Source organism: Ambystoma mexicanum, chromosome 8, assembly GCF_040938575.1.
Source record: "Ambystoma mexicanum isolate Mex_15411 chromosome 8, UKY_AmexF1_1, whole genome shotgun sequence".
Classification (NCBI taxonomy): Eukaryota; Metazoa; Chordata; class Amphibia; order Caudata; family Ambystomatidae; genus Ambystoma; species Ambystoma mexicanum.
The window spans coordinates 510,951,252-510,974,244 of NC_090929.1; positions in this window are offsets into that span (position 1 = coordinate 510,951,252).

The following is a 22,993-nucleotide window of genomic DNA, read 5'->3' on the forward strand; positions in this document are numbered from 1 at the left end:
CAGATGGACCTTTTTGCATCCCGACTCAATGCGCAGATAAGCCTCTACTACAGGTGGAGACTGGACCCGGGAGCGCAAGGAAACGATGCTTTCCTGCAAGAGTGGACAGGAGGTCCGCACTAGGCTTTCTCTCCCTTTGTTATGTTGAGCACTCTGAGAGTGAGAGGGACACTCCCGTTAGCCGCGTGCAGGATATCAGGAGACGTTGGGCTCTGCCAGGAATTTCGGCGCAAGCTGCACAGCTCATCGCGGAATCCTGGGCTCCATCCACTAGGAAGAGCTATGACGCAGCTTGGGCAAAATGGACAAGCTGGTGCAAGAACAGAGGTGTTCATCCCGTTTCAGCACCTGTGGTAGAGATACTGAATTTCTTAGCAAACTTACTACAGAATGGGAAAGCCTTCCGTACAATAGGAGTGTACAAGTCAGCTATATCAGCAGGACACTTGCCCATAGAAGGCGTCCCGGCAGGAGAGCATCCCGCGGTAGTGAGGCTCATTAGAGGGGCGAGATTCAGAGTTCCCCCAGAACCCAGGTATAATCCCACATGGGATGTGTCGGCAGTACTACGATTATTATCAGGTTGACCGGCAGATAGGTACCTCTCCCTTAAACAGTTATCAGGGAAACTAGCTATGCTGTTATTCCTAATCTCCTGTAAACGAGTGTCGGACGTTAGAGCACTAGAGATTAACAGAAGGTCCTTCGGACCGGATGGAGTGACTTTCTCCATAGCCAAGAGGACCAAGACAGGGCCTACTACAGTACATTACCCGTTTTCCCGAGCAATATTAAATGGTGCGTAGCACGATGTATTAAGGAATATGAGAGTAAGACAGCAGTGTATAGGGCAGCAGGTACTACTCAGCTTCTAATAGCGTGCAGGAAGCCCTATCATGCAGTTACATCAGCTACCATCGCATGATGGGTCAAAGAGATTATGCAAGCAGCAGGTGTGAATGTGGACATGTATGGAGCGCACTCCGTGAGGGGAGCAATGGCTTCGTCTGCCGTAAGAGCGGGTGTACCGTTAAGTGATATTATGCTAGCAGCTGATTGGTCAAGTGATCGCACATTTAAAGAATTCGCGGGGACAGTGCTAGGGAAGCTTTGAACAAGCATAATGCTCGCCTCCTGTCTTGTCATAGAATGAAGTTTACCCCTGCTAACTGCACAGGAAGTATTAATTCTATTAAAGATTAGGAGGCGAGCATTAAATTCCCTACAGTCTATAATATTGCATTGTGTTATATTGCTATGTACACTACAATGACTCCACCCTAAAATCTCCTATTGTATTATTTTCCTAGGAGAAGATCAGAAGAATAACTGAAGACAGAACAATAACAGGGCTATACAGAGGGTGGAGTTCTGCCGGCAGTTGAGTTATCAAGTTAAAGATATCGTCGCATCGTTAGCGAGGATCATTTATGGACGTTACGGAAGTTAAGGAAGTTATGAAGATTTCAGAGCAAGTAAAAGCAGAGGAGGAGTCCAAGCACAGGAAGTGGATTGTGACTGGCTGAGAGGACATGGACTACAGAGACCCATGGATGTTGTAGTTTAAAAAATGGAAAAAAGTTTGTTGAACACTTTTCAGTTTTATGTGTTTTGTTGAACTGCTGAAGAGTAGAAATAAAGGAAGATGAAGCATAATGCTCGCCCCGTAGTCTTTAATAGAATTAATACTCCCTGCGCAGTTACCAGGAGTAATCTTCATTCTTATGTGTGAAAACAAATATTTGGTAGTCAGCGATCTCTGGGGTGAAGTTTGTATTAATTGCTGTATTTGCCTTCCCACTTTGTTGTTTATGATTATTGGCCTTGTATTTCAGGGGGTCCGTTTGGGCGTCCCTACAAGTACCCTTATGTACTTGCTAGATGGAGGCACATTTAGATGTGGCATACGTCTATAAAGAAATAGGATATGTGTATTTCCATAGCCACATATATTTGAACACTCAGGTCACCTATCTTGTGCCCCTCTACTGGTCACCAGTAGGTTAGCATATTGAAGGCCCCTTGTTTCCCGACTGAGCCATGGCTTAATAGAAGGGGTTATACAAGTCAAATGTGGGGCGGATGCTGGTCAGCTCTGAGGGGTCTGTGGTTGTGTTTTCAGGTGTGGGGTGAATACGGTATGCTTAAGGTCTCTTGGGATAATGCCTTATTTAAAGGGTGGGTTTAGCAATGAAACAAGTCTGAGTTTTGGTACCCACATGATTGATATAGGATATGTCATTTATAACACGCCTGTACACAAGTGTTTCTAGGCACGATTATAGATAGTTGTTACAGACATGATGCTGGAGGCTGTGGTCTTTTCTGCTGAGCACTGTCCTCAGGAGGTCAACGATCTGGGTCATAGGGCGTGAGATTGGAACAAATGTAGATTGCTTTCATTTGGCTGGAACAGGTCTCCTCGATCTTGTTCCCAAGGAAGCCCAGAAGATTGTTGAAGAAATTGGAACAAGCAGTGAGTTATTTTATTGTCTGGTTCTAGCAATTCTCGTAAGATTTTTCTGGTTTGGTACCCTGCCGATCCTTGAAGGGCAGTGTTTGGTCACCTTCCTGGGTACCACACTATGATAATCCATCATGCAGGCTTTATAGCTGTCTTTTCTAGTGTCACCTGAGGGTTATCTGCATGGGCGTAATTTTAGGGGGCAAAGGGGTGTTTGTCCCCCCAACCTTCATGGCACCCCATTTTGTCGCCATTCATTTGGCTGGAGCCTCTTTCCTCCAGATGCCATGTCCCCCCAACATTTGCAGCAAAGTTACTCCACTGGTTATCTGTGCACCTTCCCAAGTTAGACTAAGACTTTCCACCAAACTGCTTGTTGGCCATTTAGAGCCTGATTCACAGAAGCGTTTTATAATGGCGCAATCCCATAGGAAAACGCTCTGTGAATCCGGTCCTTAGTGAGATCTGCTTTTTTTGTAAACCACACAGAAGTGTCTGTTTCATGAGTTCTGATGACAGTGGACTGCATGTTCCTAAGCACGTTTTTAGTAGGGCTGCATGTTCTGTGAAATGCAGGATCCAGGCACTTCTAAGGTTTCCTGGAACCTGGTAGAAGTTACTCTGTCACTTTCTGGGATATGGAAATGAGTAAGAGATGTATACCCAGATTCCAGAAAAAGACGAGCATTGAGGAGGTAGGATCACTGGTCTACAGCTGGTACACCAACCACAAATCCCTCTAGTGGGTCTGGTGTTCAACGCTACATTTCCCTTCAGCCACAAATCCCTTTCGTGTGTCTCGTGTTCCAGGGCACGTTTCCCCTCCAACCACAAATCCCTGTTGTGGGTCTCATGTTCCAGGGTACGTTTACCCCCCCCAACCACAAATCCCTGTTGTGGGTCTCATGTTCCAGGGTCCATTCCCCCCCCCAACCACAAATCCCTGTTGTGGGTCTCATGTTCCAGGATTCATTTCCCTGCAACTCTGCGAACTAGAATCTCCTTGTAGAGGGGATCTGTTTTTTAGTTAGATTGTTGCAAATAGGCCATTGCATCAATGGGCCCTTAATTCATTCGATTAGTATGCCCACTATTGCACTGTGTTTACAGTGTTAGTATGGTAAATAGTTGTGAGTGAGTTGGGCATCACTTTATCCCCCAGTTCCTGTGCTGTCATGATCCGATAATGAATAGAGTGGGGGAAGATCTCGTTGCATCTGTGGTGAAATAGATGAGCAGCATGGACAACTCTTTATTAATTAATGCTAACAGCATAACATAGATTGCATTCGGTGTACACAGTATGGGTGAGAGAGTTCTTGTGAATAGAACAGCTCCAGAACAGGCATTGTAACTCTGATCAGGGCTATTCCAGATTGAGCACACTTGGCAGAATAGATCCTATCAGAGTAGCCCAAAGCTGACCTATCCAGACAAAATATGGTACATTTGAAAAGGACCACTCCAGCCATGGACTCCAAAGGGCAATACTTCCCCAAAGAGAGTACATCTGAACAGGACTGCCCCAGACAGAGTGTTTCTGGGCAGGACTGGCCCAACAGTGTTCCGCAAGATGGAACTACACCAGAAAAAGAACAGTTGATCCTGCCCCCAGAAAGACCAATCCTAAATCCAACTAGTCCACACAGATTTCTCCTAAGTGGAATTTCCCCAGACAGAGTACTCCTGGGCACAGCTGGTCCATACAGCATGGACCTGTGCAGAATTGCTCCGCTTCACACAGAGGAGTCCAAATCAGGGATTCCCTGAGTACTCAAAATCAACAAAAAACATTTATGTGCAGGGCTACCCCTGACATAGTACTTGTAAGTAGCACCAGTATATAAGAGTACACTTGAGCACAGCTTCTACACAGAGTACTCCCGAGCAGGATTGCACCAAACAGAGTACCCCAAACACGTGTGATCTACAAAGAGTATTGCTGGTCAGAGCTGATCCAGACATTGTACAGCTGATTTTTCTTATTTGATTTTTATATTTGTACCACGCATATCCCCAAGGGGAGCCTGGCAGAGAACTGCATCTGTGTGCAGATAGAAATGAAGCGAGTAGACATAATTACCTGCCTTGAATTAGGAATTAGCCCCGAGAGGTATCTGAACAGGTACATTTTAATTTGCTTCCTGAAGGTGGCTAGGGAATTAATTTGCCGTAGCTGTGTAGCGGAAGAGGATTCCAGGTACGGTGGCCCACAAAAGAGAAGCGTCTGTCTCCCAAGGTAGTAGTTCTATAGGGGGATTACTAACAAGCCTTTTCCCATAGATTGCAATGTACGAGTGGGACAATGGATTACAATCTTGAATGGCAGGTAGGTTCGAGCAAGACAGGACATACAATCTTGACCTGTATCTGCTGCTGCACTGGCAGCCAATGATGACCTCTCTGGCATCTGAGATCAAAGTTTTCTGTGGTAGTGAAAAAGTCATTTGCACTGCTGAGTTCTTGGCCACCTAGAGCCGCTGGAGTTGATATTTCAGTATCCCCGATACCATGGCATTGCAATATTACAGTTTGGTGTTTGTAAGGGTTCCCACCATAGTAGGACAATACTTCTCAGAAATGAGCGAGAGCAAGGGTTTAAGAAGTTTCAATTGAAAATGGAAGTATTTGATGATTTGATTCATTTGTAAATTACAACTCATAGTGGACTGCCAAATGCAGGCCAGGTTTCTTTCTGCCTGGGTGTATTCTGTTGCAATTCCAAACAAGGCTGGCCAAGGAACTAGATGTAGCACATTAACAGGATTCTTTTTAGGACCAAAGACAATAATCTCTGTTTTAGAAGGGTTTAATTGGAGTTTGTTTTCCAGCATCCAGGATTGGATTTTTTTCCACACATTTTAAAACTCGCTCCACTGCCTCTAATGGTTGCTTTAACCAAACATATATCTGCGTACCATCCACATATGAGTGATACTGCAGATCAAATTGTGCAAAGATGTTGAGCAGTTCCAGTTCTTGGAGGGCAATGAGATTTCATTGCCTTACCAGTCCGGTTTTCAGAAAAAGGGTTTGGCATGGAGACTGCTATGCTCGACCTGCAGACCATCTATTACAGAATGGACCAAGGGCAACTATCGTTCTCATGCTGCTGGACCTATCCTCAGCATTCGACGTTGTTGATCATGCCCTGCTTGAGGACAGATGAGTCTTTGGCTGGGTGTTCTTCTAAAGCTGCCAGCTTGATTACTTTCTTTTTGGGTGCCAGGACCTCAAGGGTGAACGTAGGTGTCAGGGATGGCACTCTTGTCAAGAGTGGCACAGGGCCCACAGGTATGTTTTGGGTGGCTGTGCTGATGTAAGGTGACAGGTAAGCACTCACACAGCAGGAAGCTCAACAAGAATGAAGAGTAGACAACTGTAGCAGGAAATACAAAGGTACAAACAACTGGATTCCATCTTGGGGTGTATGCAGAAATGGGAAAGAGTGTTCCACGGACCTTAGGAAACTCCAGCCTTCTGCACAGATTGCTATTACAGGGGCACACGCTGTATGCTCATGGCTGGGAACAACAGCAGTGGGTGTCTGTAACACTGAAACGCGACAAGGGAAGGGGCAGAGGTTGCCTGCCGGGATCTACATACGATACAAGAAAAGACAAGAACAGAAATATCCAGGGAAAAGGAAGTCAATGAGAAATCTAGCAGAAGGAAATGAAGGAAAAGCAGTATAACTGAAATGGGTAACCTGAGGGATGGACAGAGGACTCAAGGAAGAGAAGGACAGGGATCAAGAACAGGGGGTTGCAAACAAGGAAGAGAGCAAGGGAGCAGCAGCCAGGAAACAGGGGGGCTGCAAACAGGGAAGCAGGGCTGCAGTGACGGATGGCACAAGGTACAGGTAAACTGTTGTGCACTGCAGAGGACTGTAGTAGGCTGCAAGGCAGAGAGCCCAGAGGAGCAGAGCAGAGAGCTGTAGTAGACGGCAGACAGAGAGCCCAGAGGAGTAGGGCAGCAAGGAGCGAGCCCAAAGGAGCAGGGCTGCAAGGCAGGGAGCCCAGAGGATAAGGGCTGTAGGCAAGGAGCCCAGAGGACAAGGGCTGAAGGCAAAGGAGTGTAGCAAGCTGCAAGGCAGGGGTCCCAGAGGACAAGGGCTGTAGGCAGTGGAGTGAGGCAGGCTGCAAGGCAGGGGGCCCAGAGATGCAGGGCAGCAAGGAACGAACCCGGAGGAGCAGGGCTGCGAGGCAGGGAGCCCAGAGAACAAGGGCTGTTGGCAGCGGAGTGAAGCAGACTGCAAGGCAGGGAGCCCAGAGGGCAAGGGCTGTTGGCAGCGGAGTGAAGCAGACTGCAAGGCAGGGAGCCCAGAGGGCAAGGGCTGTTGGCAGCGGAGTGAAGCAGACTGCAAGGCAGGGAGCCCAGAGGGCAAGGGCTGTTGGCAGCGGAGTGAAGCAGACTGCAAGGCAGGGAGCCCAGAGGGCAAGGGCTGTTGGCAGCGGAGTGAAGCAGACTGCAAGGCAGGGAGCCCAGAGGACAAGGGCTGTAGGCAGCGGAGGGAAGCAGGCTGCAAGGCAGGGAGCCCAGAGGACAAGGGCTGTAGGCAGCGGAGTGAAGCAGGCTGCAAGGCAGGGAGCCCAGAGGACAAGGGCTGTAGGCAGCTGAGTGAAGCAGGCTGCAAGGCAAGGGGCCCAGAAGAGCAGGTCAGCAGGGAGTCAGCCCAGAGGAGCATGGCCGCTGACTGTAGAAGGCTGCAGAGGACTGTAGTAGGCTGCAAGGCAGGAAGCCCAGAGGACAAGGGCTGTAGGTAGAAGGCAGCGGAGCATGATCGGCTGCAAGGCAGGTAGCCCGGAAAGGGCACTGGATCAAAAGCAGGATAAAGTAGGAACAGCATACAAAATCGTGGCTCAAGGCAAAAAGGGGCTGGGAGACTTTTCATGCAAGAGACTGAGCTCCTGCAGGCAGCTGCCTAAATACAGCCCTGCCCTGTACTGATGCAGGCTAATTGGCAGCACCTGGAGCAGCACACCTGAAGATAATCTGCCTCCTCCCTCTCTGGTCCTTAGATGGTGGAAGCAGCACTGATCGCTAGGGCTTCTGGGGATAGTGGTTCCAATACTGACGAATGGGAATGGCCAGGAATTGATAGCTGTAGCAAGGTGCATTATGGTACATGTAGTTAATTGAATTAAATAGGAAAGTACCAATGTTGCGCAAATGGGAATTAAGGACCAAAGTGTGAATAGGGGTTGTTCAAAGAGTATTATGAAGATGAATGAATAACAATTAGTCCATGATGGTTGCCAATGAGTGCGCCCGTGGCGCAGGCATGACAGCAGGTGAAGTTTTTTCGGAACCTTCACCGGTCACCTGTAGGGTGCCACAGGGTTCTTGTGTTTCTCCGACATTGTTTAATATCTATCTGATCCCGTTTTTGATTTTGCTGATTAGCCTGGGTGTCCAGGTGGCTGATTATGCGGACGATACTCAGGTGATTGTAAAACTGTACGGTTCATGTATTGAGGATGCAGCTATGTTGAATATCATTTACAAGGCCATCCATGTGTGGATGGCAGCCAGCTCCCCGACTCTAAATTCTAGTAAAACAGATCTCTTAATTGCAGCATCTTCCATTAAGCTGAGGTCACTGTCAGTAGAGTATAAACTCTTGGGCACACTGATCCCGGTGGCGGAGAAGGCAAAAACTCTGGGATGCCGAGCTGTCCATGTCTCATCATGTGGCTCTCATTCGTTCCTCTTGCGGGTTGATTACAAAGCTTTTGTGTAATATTTGTGTAATATTTGTCCCTCTCTCTTTTAAGAACGTGGGCACCCTGGCTTCAGTCCTCATTAACACACGATTGGACTATTGTAACAGTTTGCTCAGTGGCAGCACGCATTCCATCAGAGTTGCTCTTCAGGTTTCGCAGAATGGTGCAGTGCGTGCAGTTTCTCGTCTTGCCAGGCGAGCCCATGTTACCGTGGGCAGGTGGGGCTTACATTGGCTGCCTGTTAAACTTAGAATCAGGTATAACATTTTAACCCTCACACAAAAATGTGTGATCAATATGGCACCCCAGTATCTTACACCGTGCCTTGAACTTCATGTTGCATCTTGCCCTCTCAGACTCCAACACCGCCTTAGACTGGTTAAAACTAGATCTAGGCTGGTGAAGGCCGGTGGGCGCAGTTTCCCTGTGCAAGGTCCTAATTTGTGGAACTTGTTGCCTCCAAATCTGAGAGCTGTCGAGACTGCAGTTCAATTAAAAAAAGAGCTAAAGACGCTTCTCTTTAATCAGCCACCTGATTAGGACTTTTTTCTTCTATTATGAGCTGTTTCATGTTGACTCTGAGTTTCGCCCCTGTTTTTATTCTCTTGGCAACGCACCTATGGATATCTGTTTTGGTTGTCTGTCAAGTGGTCTTATGTGAGGCCATGGGCATGTGGCGCGATGTTATAAGAACTTTAAATAAATAAATAACTGGGCGGATATACTCATTAAATAGGAGATGCAACAGAGAGGACACCTGTGCCAGTCCACAGGTTGCTGGCAGTGTGTCAGAAAGATAGGAACCTAGCGAACAAAAAATGAAGTGTAACAACCTCATCAAATCTGACGCTCTCAGTTAGCTCCAAAAGGAGCTGTAGTTATTAGTTATCCATTTGTTTCTGGAATTTACTTTGCATATCCTTTTTCTTTATTAATAGTATACTTCTTTCTTAATTAGAACAGAATCCAATGAAGCATATGAAAAGTACAGGAAATGTTTAATGCACATTCCTGTGATAATGTTTCTTCAAGTGGCAAGTACTGAGACAGAAGTCTAATACAGTGGTCTATTCAGTGTACATAAGCCAACGCATTTCGGTGCATTCTAACACCATCTTCAGGGCTGAACAATTTACTATGATCGTGTGTTACAAAAATGCATTCAAAGTTATTTTCAAAACAAACAAGTCATACATGTCCACACCCATTTACAGGCAAAAAAATGTACATACCAATGCGTGCCAATGATATTCAAATTAGGTGTCATCAAGGTTGCAGAGTAGGATGAAAAAGGAAATTTCAATCAGTCTCAGTGCCTGAATAACATTCTTATGTTTAAATCTAAACCTAATAAATAAACAAGAATCCTACCTCTGTCTACTGTCTATTTGCGGTCATTCGCCACGTGAAATTCGTAACTCCCGAATGCCGACTGCAGTCATGCATTCAAGTTAGAAACGGTACCTAAATTCAATTAGTCAATCAGTGAATCGGTGCTTTTACTATCACTGTCCTCTATGTTCACTTGCGTATGGGTTTGCTGTGAAATCTTACCTTAAAGGTCCCGTACGGCTCTCCTGTAAGTGAAACCATGAGCATGCGCGGCTTCTGTTTGTTTTTAAACGTTGCCATGGAGATGTCGCGAGGCGTTGCGCTCCCGCTCGGCGGCAGGAGCACGTACGCCTCGCGTCCCACCCTCCCATGGAAACGGGAGGGCGGGATTGTCACCAAGGCAACGTACAAAAGTCTGAGTTTGTGTGTGGAACTTATGCTTATGATGTGTGGATATGCCTGTAACGTGTAACGTGCAAGAGTCTGAGTTTGCGTATGGGACCATGCCTATGATGCGTGAATGTGCCTGTAAGACGTGAATACAATAAAAGTATGTGCACGCAACTCTTGATGTATATAAAGATAGCAAACATTACATAAATAGAAGCCGATCCTGAATGTCCATTCCTCTTGTGCTAATATATAATATGAGTATACATTAACTCATAGGGGTAATTATTGTGATTTGATAGTTTATGCCAGCTCTACAAATTAGCAAGGGAGTCAGGGACCTGCGGCAATCATTTAACCCGTTTAACGTTTTGTGTGTTATCTAGTTGGAGTTGAGGTAAGATTATACATTAAAGCAACATGTATTACACAAAAGTATGGGAGTGAAAGATAGGAACCTGCCTTAACCTGTTCAGAGCGGTCGGCCAAAAACGAGGTGAACCATTGAATGGCCTCTTCCGATACATGTGCCAGTGATGACAATCTGGATTTGAGTATACCAAAGTCAACTGTGTCAAAGGCTGCTGACAAGTCAAGCATGACAAGCATGATGATGTCACCATTGTCGGCAGTCTCGAGGAGGTCGTCCCAGACAGCAAGTAGGGCTCTTTCGGTGCCATGACCTGGCCTTAATCCTGACTCGTAGAAATCCAAAATGTTGTTTTCCTCCAGGAAACCCTGCAATTGTGTGATCACGATTTTCTCCAGGATTTTGGCCGGCCACAGGAGGTCTGCAGAACGATAATTAGATAGTCTTTTATGGTCCAATGTCGACTTCTTTAACAGTGGGGTGCAGTAGGATTTTTTTAATTCCATAGGTACGCAGCCTTGTGTTAGCAAGGCATTCACCAAAGTCTGTACAGGCTTAGTAAGGGCATGGGCATGTTGTTTGGCCAAATGGGCAGGAAAGTGTTCATAGCTGTGATTAGTGGGTTTGAGATTAGCATTTAATATCTCAATACTTCGGTGACCAACGAAAAAGCAAACTCTGGTTCAATCACTTTGTTTTTCTGAGCCACGTACTCAGTGGCGGCCTCAATATGAGCGATCACTGTGCAGTAATGTGCTTTGTGTGTGGATCAGGTGATGTGGTGTCAGAGGTTCTGTGGTGATGTCAGAGCTTCTGGGGGCTTTGCAGAATGTGGGTCCTTCTGTGTTCTAAGGGTGACCTTTGTAAGTTGGCAGAAAGAAGCTGGCTGCATGGGAGTGGGGGCTCCAGTGTCCATATGTGTACATCATGTCTTCGCGTACCTACCTGCCTTCCTCGCCTCTACGTGAACCCTTAGTGTTGGCAACCAATGGACATTTAAGCAGATTGTACTTACCTATGACGGTCCGGCATCCGTTATTTCACACTGCTTGAGCATCAATGTCAGATCAGCTATATTTTTTCTGAAAGAAATGCCTTGAAATAGTTGACCATCTTTTGACAGATAGGTATGCTAGCATTTATGCAGATAGGACTAGAGATGTTTCTGATGGCCCTGAACAGGTATCTGTGAGGTTCATCTGTTTTTGAATACCTAGGGCTTTAGTCAATAAAATATCTTCCTTGTATGTCTTTAATGCAAGCTTAACTATAAAATGGTCAGTATCAGCTCTAGTCTTGAGCCATTTTTCTCTGTTTTCCGGTATAAACCCTTGAGAATTTTAAATCTTTCACTATACCATTGATTGTTTTTTTTTCTGCTTCGCTTTAACCTTTTTTAAATGAGCAGTGATAATGCAGTTGGCTTGTAACTGTAGAATCAAGTTTGTCTATAAAGCTGCACAGGTAGTTTCGAATTTTACTGCTGTTAAATTACCCAGAAGCTCGTTGTCCAAGATGTGGTCGAGATTCTTTCTTTCAGTGGCGTAGTTCTGAGCTAATATTGACCTTCATTCTACCTGAAATATGTATTTTTTTGTGTAAATCTTTTTATTAAAATGTTCAAAGAGACACAAGTAAATACAAAAGAAAAAGTCTAAATATAGAATTAATACAATAATAACATTAGAGCAATATCAGTGAATACATTTTTATTTTTCCCTTTTATTCCCCCTCCCCTTCTTGAAATATGTTTTTTGGCCATGGTAAAATATACCATATAATGGTCTGACCAACTAACTGGCACATTATCCTGGTGGTATACATTGAGGCCTCTGGACAATATGGGGTCCATGCAGTGCCCACTTCTATGTGTTGATGAGTTAGAAAGAATACAGAGAATATGTGATTGAAGGATGTCTTTCAGATATATGCAGTCGGCATCATCGGGTTCATTAGACCAAATGTTTAGATCTCCTAGGATGATTATCTTGGAGTAACGGAGTGCTTCTGTCCCCAGATAAGCATCCAGAATATCTATAAAGGGGCAAGCTGATCCTGGAGGTCTGTAACATAAAATTAATTGACACAAATCATTAGGAGTTAACTGACATGTACAAGCCAGTACCTGTGATGTAGTGTCCCAATTTAAAGTATTACAATTCTGTAGTTCAAAAATGTTTTCATGCAGAATAGCAACTCCTTTATGATGTTCTCCATTGAACCACTCAAACTTGTAATGATCTGGCACCAGAGAGTGAAAAGTAGACGTGAACCAGGACTCAGTTATAACAAAATATCAGAGTCAGTGGTTTGGATAAAATCATTTATGGCAGTGGCATTCCTAATAGCTGATCTGGCATGTATTAATGCCATTGTGAATGGGGTTGCTGTGGTGGAATCTGCAATAATCACAGATCAATCACAGGATATATTTACAGATCTGATCTTATTCAGGACACAAAGTGAAAGAGTACCTTGCCGCGAGTCCCTAAGGGACAGCAGTGTATTTCTGGGATAGTATTTATACATTGTAGTTTATATATAAGTTTCACCTTACTGGTCCCAGAATGAGGATGCCTTTACAATATGTGTTCAACGATATACAGCAGCGAAACAGACACAAAAGATAAAGCAATAAGCTCACCGGCTACCGACGAGTAGCCATTGGTAAAGTGTTGGATATACACCCGTACACCACGGCCAGCCACAGACCGGCTTGGCAATGTCGCCCACCTGGTGGGCAAAAATGTCCAGGCAGGAACTACAATTCCCTTGGGAGTTGCAGTTCCAGCTGATGGAACGCGTGCAGTGTTCAAGCTGCACGTTCTAGTTTTCTAGAGAAAGTTGGGCACAGTAAAGAATTTGAAACTGGACGGGGTGACAAATCTAGGCTTACAATATTATATGCAGATTAAAAAAAACACAATATAATATGATATGTGGCATTCATAAAGCGCCTATATACAAGTGTTTCTAGGTGCGACAAGACAAGGAGGGGGAAGCAAAGGGAGGACAAAATAACGATCTTTCTAGGCCTTGTGTTCATTCAGTATTAAAAACAGCTTTTGTTATTAAAAAGGCTTTTTGACCTTCATATACCCAATATTTTAAAAACACAATGTGATGTAAAACAGCACAATAATAAGGAACAATTTAAAATGTGCTGCCAATTCAATTTCTAAGCTAAAGCAGAATCTACCTGTCTGCGCGCTCTGAAAAGAATATTGCTGAGCAGGACTACTCTTCACTAGAACTACTGGTAGTGCCTATGTAGTCCTGCTGCACACAGTACATCTGAGGAGGACTGTAGCAGTGGGAGTGGCGCTAAGCAAGAGGAGTGCATGCAGCAATGACAGTCAGGTCCGTTGCAAAGTGGTGGGGATCAAGGTGCTGGGGCACACATCTTACTAAGACCCATTTGCAGGTGCCCCAGCACTTTGAACTCCACCGCTGTGCAAAGGACCAGGGGCACAACGTCATTGAGCGGACCGGGCTGAAGCAGCCCCCCACGAAACGTTCGCTGAGGGGCGTTGGCTTCTGTGCCCTTTAAGAGTTCAAAGGATCAGGAACATGCTTCTCAGAGCTTTTTGTTTCTTCCAAGGCAAATCTATCCTCTGCTTGGATGATCAAGCACTGCCTGTTTCCCAGAGTCACAGCCCCCCTGAGGCACACAGACTGTGTCCCTGGCTCTGCAGCCAGTGATGTAATGAACTCGACAACACGTTTCTGTTCTCATCAGCAGCGTAGCCTTTCTTATGCATGATGGTGAATTTCCAACTGAAAGACCACAAGTCACCTTGCAAATATGTGACAGTTAAAGCGAGCAATACAATGAAGCACCTTTTGAAAATGTATTCATACGCATGACGTCTAATAGCTTGATAGGCTAACAAGTAAAGTTTGCTTTGATGTCCTTCGTTGAATGTTCTTAAAACCATACATAACATGCTGGAAGTTTGTGACGAATCTCCAAACCTAAGTGAGTTTATGACACAACTTATTTTATTGTGTGTCTTAAAGCACTGAAAATAAAGTGGGTAAATGGATATTTTACCTTTTGCATCTTATAGTTTTCCATTCAGGATGTGGAAAATAAAGGCACACTGATATTATTTTGGCCCAGCATGCTGCTATAAGGATTTATACTTTTGCAAACATTTTGTATAAATTAACGCAAATAAAAACAAATATGGAAGGATTAACATGTCATGATGCTTTACTATGCAATTTGTGTATTTTGCAAGTAAACTCTATTGGACAGTATTATTGTAGGTCTTGACACCCAAAACTTAAATATTTGTTCCAAGTAAAGCATGGAAGAAGGTGGCCGTGCTAAAATTGCAGAGTGGGTTAAAATCCCATATTCGTTGTTTAGCGTAAGTGTGATCCTGGGCAAATAATGTAATCTCACCCTGACTTCAACTGCAAAAATGGGAATGCTTATAAGTGATTACGTTTACACCCTTACAATAGGACAGTTTTAATAAGTGTATGGACAGATTGGTGTACCTCAGTGCTCCTCTGCTAGTGGTTCCAATACTGTTACATAGAATTGCATTATTGGTGCACTGTCCCTCCCCCAGTCTCGTAACACTTGATTTGACTGGCAGACATCGTCTCACCAGCCAGTCAGTGCACCAGAGTGTAGAGGAGCACCCGAATTACTCTGCAGGAAGTCCCGCCCCCCCACTACCTGTATTTTGGAACCCTGAACCTGCACCATGCTTGACACCAGTAATTTTGACCATAACCTGACAAATGTTCAAGAAAGGTATCCGTTAAGAAAGCCATACCAGATATATGCCCGAAGAGATGATAATCTCTTGGAAAAGGTCCCAGAAGGAATATGAAAACAAGAAAAAGAGAAGCTGGTGACGTCACATGAAGTAAGAGTGACGCTCTAAGAAGATGATGATATGTGGACCTTATAGAACCTGATGACGAAATAAGAAATCGTTCCTGTGCAGGAAATAAGATTACATGCGTATATGTGACTCACTGGAGACAATGCAAACCATTTAATAACTGTACAGACGATGCAACGCAAGTAGACAAAGTGATCATGAAGCTGGCTATATGTAGTGAATAGACTGCAGGTGAAGCCGCCATTATATATGAAGAAACTGGACATCGGTGTCACAATTTTAGATAACTCATACCCACAGAGAAGAAGGATCGAAAACTGTTTTGCAGCAAAGAATTAGCTGGGAGCATGAAGGAATCAAGAAAGTCTGCTTGGCCAAGACTGGAGGCAGCCATGAACCGGTTAGCTATTCTCTAAGGCAGAAAATGTGAGGAGCTGGATCATCCCTTGTTAAGGTGCAAAGAAAGAACATCATGAGGGCCAAGTTTATTAATTCAAGACAATTAAATGCTAGAAAAGGAGCCAAATTGCGGTCTCCTGTCACGTGAGCCGAGGATGGAAATAGGAGTTGGGCATGCGACCAGAACTGTGATAAGCGTGTACCCGTACTCCCTTATATTCCCAGATAAGAGAAACTACTGCAAGGCCAAGTTCAAAGACCGTCTGCATGGTAGAAGGCATGAAGAGAGATGTGGGGCTAATTGGGTGGGGATGTGAAGTCAAGTTCACCCCCTGGCACCTGGGTCTGAGCTTCCGTGCTTCTAGTGAGCCGAATGTTGTAGACATGGCATGAGTGTGCCAACCAATTCTAAACGGCCATATAATGAACAGCCTTTTAGTTTAGGAAGCAATAGTATTCTGTGTACTAAGTGTTGAGGATGACTTGCACTATAGGCAGGCTTAAATTGTCCACCTGACGGTAAAAATACATTGCGTTGCCACGCCCAGCTGCTGCAGCACACGCGCTACTTCCTACACAGAGGATAAAGCCACGGCAGCCTCATAAATAAGGCAAACAAGACAAGGAAGTACCCTACAAGCACCAGAGTCAGGGAGAACACCTGAAGAGGGGGAAATAGAAAACACCAGGACTAAGTTTCACAAAAGATCCCCACTTGCAGCAAGGAACTGGACTAGCACTGGATGCAAGACAAAGCACAAACACAACCATGTCCGACACAGCACAAGCCACTGCATCCTCATCAGGGAGTGCAGACAACGCACAAGGAGATGGTCAACCAACGCAGGTGGCAGGTGGCACAAGTCATGCACATGCCAAGTCCATTTGAAATAAGAGACACATCAAATCTAGGACCCCGCTGGACCACATGGCTGCGAGACTTTAAGTTTTATGCCGGGGCCACAGGACTGAAAGACGATGAGAGGCTCAAAAACACGCTGTTCATGGCAGTGGGGCCAGCGGTAAGAGACATTGCGGGTGAATTGCTTAACGTTGAAACGGTAACATATGGAGAACTCCATGACAAACTCTCACGATACTTCGCACCACACACCAATATCGACTATGAACGCCACATATTCCACACCACAAGGCAAGAGAAAGATGAATCAATGGACAACTTCTTCATGTGACTCAAATTGAAGCACTGTGAATTTCATAGGTACTCTAATGAGGAAGCTCTGAGATCACAAGTCATCGCAGGATGCCTGTCACAACCTTTTCGCAAACAACTCTTACAAAAACAAAGATCTCTGGATGAAATTCTGGCGCTCTCTCGCATGGAAGCGGCTGTAGAGTCACAACTAGATAACCTGGGTAAAGTTACCATTCAACAATCCTCGAGCAATCCTGACGTCATCAACAAATTATACGCAGCCCCTAGCCAAGGAGGCAAGAGCCCGGAAGCCACCTGCTACAGATGCGGTTATGAATACCCGCACATGGGTGAATGCCCTGCCATGGGACAACAGTGCGCCTCGTGCGGGGGTATGGACCACTATCGAGCAATGTGCACCGGGCCCCACCACGAACAGGACACGCACCCAGGACAGACGTAGAACAGCATGACGCAGCCCACCTAACCCAAGGAGGGAGGATGAACAAGCTACTCCCTGAAGAGAGGACAGAGACTGCATGGGTCCCCCTCTCCGCGAAGACAGGCAATCACAGGAAGGGTACAGACGCTCTCAGAGGAGACGTTTCGTCCGGTGCATCGAGATGCGCTCCCCCACCAGCAGTGACACACCGTCGTCGGAAGACGACCAGAGGAAGAAGGGGTATGTATGGGCACTCAATAACAGCACAGCCACCCAACACAGCCCAATCCTCGCGTTACACGTCAACAACACCCCGCTAAAATTCCTAATTGACACGGGAGCAACGGTCAATATCATAAGCGAACAAGCATGTGAATCGCTCATCCCACCACCGAAAATCAAGCAGACCACAGTTGACATTTACCCATATGGAGCGACAACGCCATTGCCATGCAAGGGCATGATCATGGCTTGGTGCACACACAAGGACCATGGGGCAGAAATTCCCCTGCACATCCTAAAAACTGAAGCCAAAAGCCGGTGCATCCTTAGTTTCCATACCGCAGTAGAGATGGGACTAGTACATATACTGTACCAACTGATGGCCCACAAATACTTTGCCAAGCTGGAAGCCATCGAGCAAACATTCGCCAAGTTGTTCAAAGGTCTTGGCAAACTGAAAAACTAAAAGGTACACTTGCACATAAACCCGCATATTGAACCGGTGGCACAACATTATCGCGGCATACCGATCAACATTCAAAGACAAGTGGAGGAGGAACTGGACAAACTCATCAAAATGAACATCATTGAGCCCGTCTCGGGCCCCACACCTTGGGTATCACCCATCGTCCCGTCCCCAATAAATCTCCGGATGGATTCATACGTCTGTGTGTTGACATGCGCAGTGCCAACGTAGCCATTGAAAGAGAAAGGCACCAATCACATCGAATAACAGACATGATCCACCTCCTACACGGGGCGAAAATCTTCTCGAAGCTGGATCTAACTAAAGGATACCACCAGATAGAAATAGCCCCAGAATCCAGGTACATCACCACATTTGTGACTCACCTCGGCCTATTCCAGTATAAACGACTCAGCTTCGGCATCTCGTCCGCAGCCGAGATATTTCCGGAGGAAATACACAGGGTGATCAGACACGTCCCCAATTGCCTGAACTATTCTGATGATGTACACGTATATGGCAAGACTCAGGAGGAGCACGACAGAGCACTACACAGGGTATGCCAGGCCCTAGAAGATGCAGGACTTACGCTAAACAAAACAAAGTGCAAATTCTCCAAAGGAGAGCTGCGATTCTTTGGGCACATCTTTTCAGAAAAAGGGATGTGTCCAGACCCGGACAAACTTACAGCTCTAAACTCGACCCCACCCCCCAAAAACACGTCGCATCTACGGTCATTTCTAGGGCTAGCCAGTTATTGCTCCAGATGCATAAAGGTCTACGCCACCATAAGCAACCCGCTACGTCTACTCACCCGCAAAGACGCTTCTTTCACCTGGTCCACTGAGTATCAGAAGGCATTCGAGAACATCAGGAATGCCATCTCACGTGCAGAAAACATGGCGTACTTCGACGCCCAGAGGGACACTGAAATAATCGTCGCGCCAGCCCGGTTGGACTAGGTGCCATACTCACCCAGAAAGACCTCATGGACCCGCCCAACATGTACATCGTAGCCTATGCCAGCCGGAGTCTCACCGCCACAGAACAGGCATACTCCCAGGCAGAAAAGGAGAGCCTGGCAGTAGTGTGGGCGTGCAAGTACTTCCACTTGTTCCTATTCGGCAAGAAATTCACAATAGTAACAGACCATCAGGCACTGCTGACCATCTACGGTGATCCGAGAGCACGAATGCCCCCGAGGACAGCCAGGTGGGGCCTACATCTACAGGACTACAAATTCACGGTGGTACACCGCCCGGGTAAGGACGAAAACCCCACGGACTACATGTCCCAATACCCCACGGGGCCGGCAGAATCACAGCCCTCCATAGCAGACGCATACATTAACTATATAATACATCACTTGCAGCCCTTGCCTGTAGGATGGCCGGAGTTGAACATGCACTCCGAACAAGACCCAGCCCTCCGAATCGTGAGGCACTGCCTACAATCCAACAAGAAAACGCACATGAGACAACAAGCCAGGCCAGAAACTGAAACGGTGCGCGAGGACGTCAAATGGCTTGATCAGGTGCGAGATGAGCTCACAGTGGTCGAGGATCACATAGTGCTCAAAGGATGTAAAGTAGTGATTCCTAAGGGACTCCACGAATGGACCGGTCACCTGGCACAGGAAGGTCACAGAGGAGTGGTAGCCACTAAGCCCCTCCTCTGACAAAAAGTCTGGTTCCCACAACTCGACAAGCTGGTAGACGACATTGTGGGGGGATACCACATCTGCGCAAAAGTAGCGCCACCCCCACACCCTAACCCACTACAAATGTCACCGCTGCCCAAGCAGGTATGGGAGGAACTTGCGGTGGACCTATTTGAACCCCTCACAGATGGCACCCATGTGGTAGTCCTCATGGATGAACACTCACGTTTCCCAGATGCGCAGGTAGTGGAGAGCAGCGCCACCGCTAGTGTCATCCCGGCCCTGGACCGAATGCTGTCGGCCTATTGGATACCCAAAAACATAAGATCAGACAATGGCCCCACATTCGCAAGTCACGAATTCCACAACTTTGCCAAATACATGGGATTCCAACACAGTAAGATCACCCCGCGATGGCCGCAGGCAAACGGCATGGTCGAAGGGTTTGTGGCCAGCATCAAAAGAACCCTCCAGATAGCAAACATCCAGAACAAATCTTTCGAGCAGGCCATCAATCAATTGCTGAGAGAATACCGACACACACCCCACAGCACAACAGGGATATGCCCTGCGGACTTAATGTTTCGAAGGCCAGTTAAGACGAGACTACCAGAAGATCCCAGGACCCCAGAAATGACAACACTAGAACAAGAAGCCAAAAAGAATGACGAAACAGCCAAGGCAAAGATGAAAGAGGCAGACCTCAAGAGACGAGCTCGAGAGGCACCCGTGCAGCTGGGAGATGAAGTGTGGCTTCGGCAACCGAAGATGAGAAAAGAAGACGCCACCTTTGCGCCTACCCCACTCATCGTGACCCACAAGAAAGGCACGATGATTACCGCCCAAGGAAATGACTGCTCATCAATAACAAGAAACGTATCACACTTCAAACGTGTGGCCCCCAACCCAAGAATGACAATGGAAATGAACGATGAAAGTGAAGAAGAAAGAATGCGGGACAAACCATACCATGGAGACAACCCCCAGAAGTTCAAGGCGTCCACAGAGGAGCCGCATGAAGCTCACTCCGTCTCATAGAAGAAATGGGGTAAGGACGCTGATGCTAAAAAGGGGGGAGATGCCTGCGAGCCCGCATCGTTATGTGGGCGGGGCTCGGCTGAGTCCCACGAGCGTGGAAGAGGAGGACGTGACCTTGGGGTTAGGGAGGGGCGGGCACGGGTTTCCGGCAGTTGCCGGGTTCTGTTTAATAAAGATGGTTGCACGTCACCCTGGCTCCGTGTCGTTAATGGAGAGCCACCCACCCGCACCGTGTACGCCTCCAACACCCTACACAAGTAAGTTTGCCACTCCTCTACCATCTCTGAAGTTAGCTCCTCTCACAACATTTGATGGGTTAGGCCCCAACTAAATGTTAACCTATGTGCACCCCTGGATGTGCGCACTTGCATTTTGTTAGGCAGAGAGGTGAGGCAAGCCTTTCCTCGAAAGTGGCGGTGAACAAACGCAGTAAAACTTTAAAGCTGCTACTTTCAAGAAAGACTTCCATCACCTCTCTGCGTATTGCGCTTTAAAATATATTATTTGATAGTTGGTCCCCATACCAGACAGTGGGGGGGGGCTAGAACAGTGGGGGCTCAACCTCCAAGTTTGCACAGCCTATTTTCTGAACTGGCCCTCCCCTCAACACTTAGCCCCCCAAAATGTAGGCTTTGTTGTGCCCCTGAAAGGCCCTCACCGTGTCATTGCCGCAGGCAGCGCCACATCATGACGTGATGGCCAGGGCCAGTGACCAGACTTGCAGCTCTTTACTTGGACTCTTTTTTCATGAGATATTCTTCTGTGTGAGCAGGCCGGGTGCTACAACTTCAGAGGTTCCGTGGTTTTCATGTACTCAAAACGTATCAAACTCCTACTTGAGACTCTTGTACAATCCTCCGAGTCATTAATTAATTTATTAGATCGCCCTTTTGCCGCTTTTTTTGGGGCTTTGTAGACCTACCTACAGAATGGAATTCCTTTTCTCATATCCTTCAAAAATATAAAAAGGAGTTGACCCAGTCAATATATGAACCAGTAACCTGCAAGTTGCGCAACAGAATTCGGCAGCAAGAGCTTGACTTATTAAGTGACCTAGTCTGTTCCTGCGCGTGCTGCCTGATTCTGAAGTTCAAAGAGGTTGGGTCCTCGGGTGTGCTGCCAGTGCCAGCCCCTCCGTGGATGTTGCTTCACTCGGTACCACTGAAGTGAAAACCTTCACGTGACGTATCCTTCCGCTGGAAGGTAATAAACAGCTCCCATTGTCGTTGCATGGTGGAGTGTTGTGAGGTCTGGGAAAGACGCTGCCTGCGCTGCGCTGACGTCTTTCGCTATGAAAGCATCTCTTGCGTGAGTGAGTAGGTCCACTCCCCCCCACCATCCACGAACTCCATAACCCCATCAAACCTGCACGGTTACCTGAGGCTCAGTGCCTCATAGTCCCCCGTCATCTTGGCATTTCACTTCCGTCAGCGACTGCCGTTCAACTTCACTGGCCAGCACCATCGAGGACGTGCGTAAAAGCCACTAGACATTGAGTGGGCTCTTGCTATACCAGATGTGTGTTCTCTCTCTCTCTCCCTCTCTCTCTCTCCCCCTACCTCTCTCTCTCTCTCCCTCACTCTCTCTCTCTCTCTTTCTTTGTCTCTCTCTTTCTTTGTCTCTCTCACATGCACAGGCAGAGTACAAGTTTGCCGGTGGGGAGCCGACTTGTCTCCAGCTGAGAGCTGAAGGTAAATCAGGCTCCCCAGTGACAAAAAAACTGGTATTCTCGGCACCGCCACCAGTATTACCAGTGCCGGGAATACCGGTAATCCATGGAATGGGGATTTACCGTTATTCCTGCCACTTGTTATTTGCTGGTAATTCCGGCATACCAAGTGGCGGGAACGGTAAATCTGTTTGGTATCCCACCAGATTTACCAGCGGGATAATACCAAACACTTAATTAGGGCCGATATCTGTGAGGGCTGTCGCGGATGACGTGATATTATGGCTGAATAACATCTTTTGAAATATTATTGACTCCAATATGGTTGAAATTAAAAAATGTACTGAGCAAAGATGAAGGGGTTAAAGGATAAAAAAAAAAATGTTTGTGGAACGATAGAGTGGTCGTCGGGGGCTATGTGAAAACTCCCACGTAAAGGAAAGCAGCATTGGCAATGCCAACATTCTGGGCTTTTGTGTTTGCATGGGAATGGCACTTGCCAGGCACAGCCTTAATGGTATTAACTGGCCATTGATGGTCAAGCGCAAAATGGTGCGAGTACCTGGTTATCTATAAATGCCTAATACATATACACAAACCAAAACGGTTGGCTTTGCCAATGCTTGTTTTTACTGAAGGACACGCAAAATGCTTATAAATTGAGTGGCTGAACGCAACCAGGTAACACATTTTTATTACACCAGTAGCAAGTTTATCACTCCATTAAGTCATTAACTCTCGGAAGACTGCTTTGAAAAAACACTGGCAGGTACTTTGAGTACAAAGTTTGATGG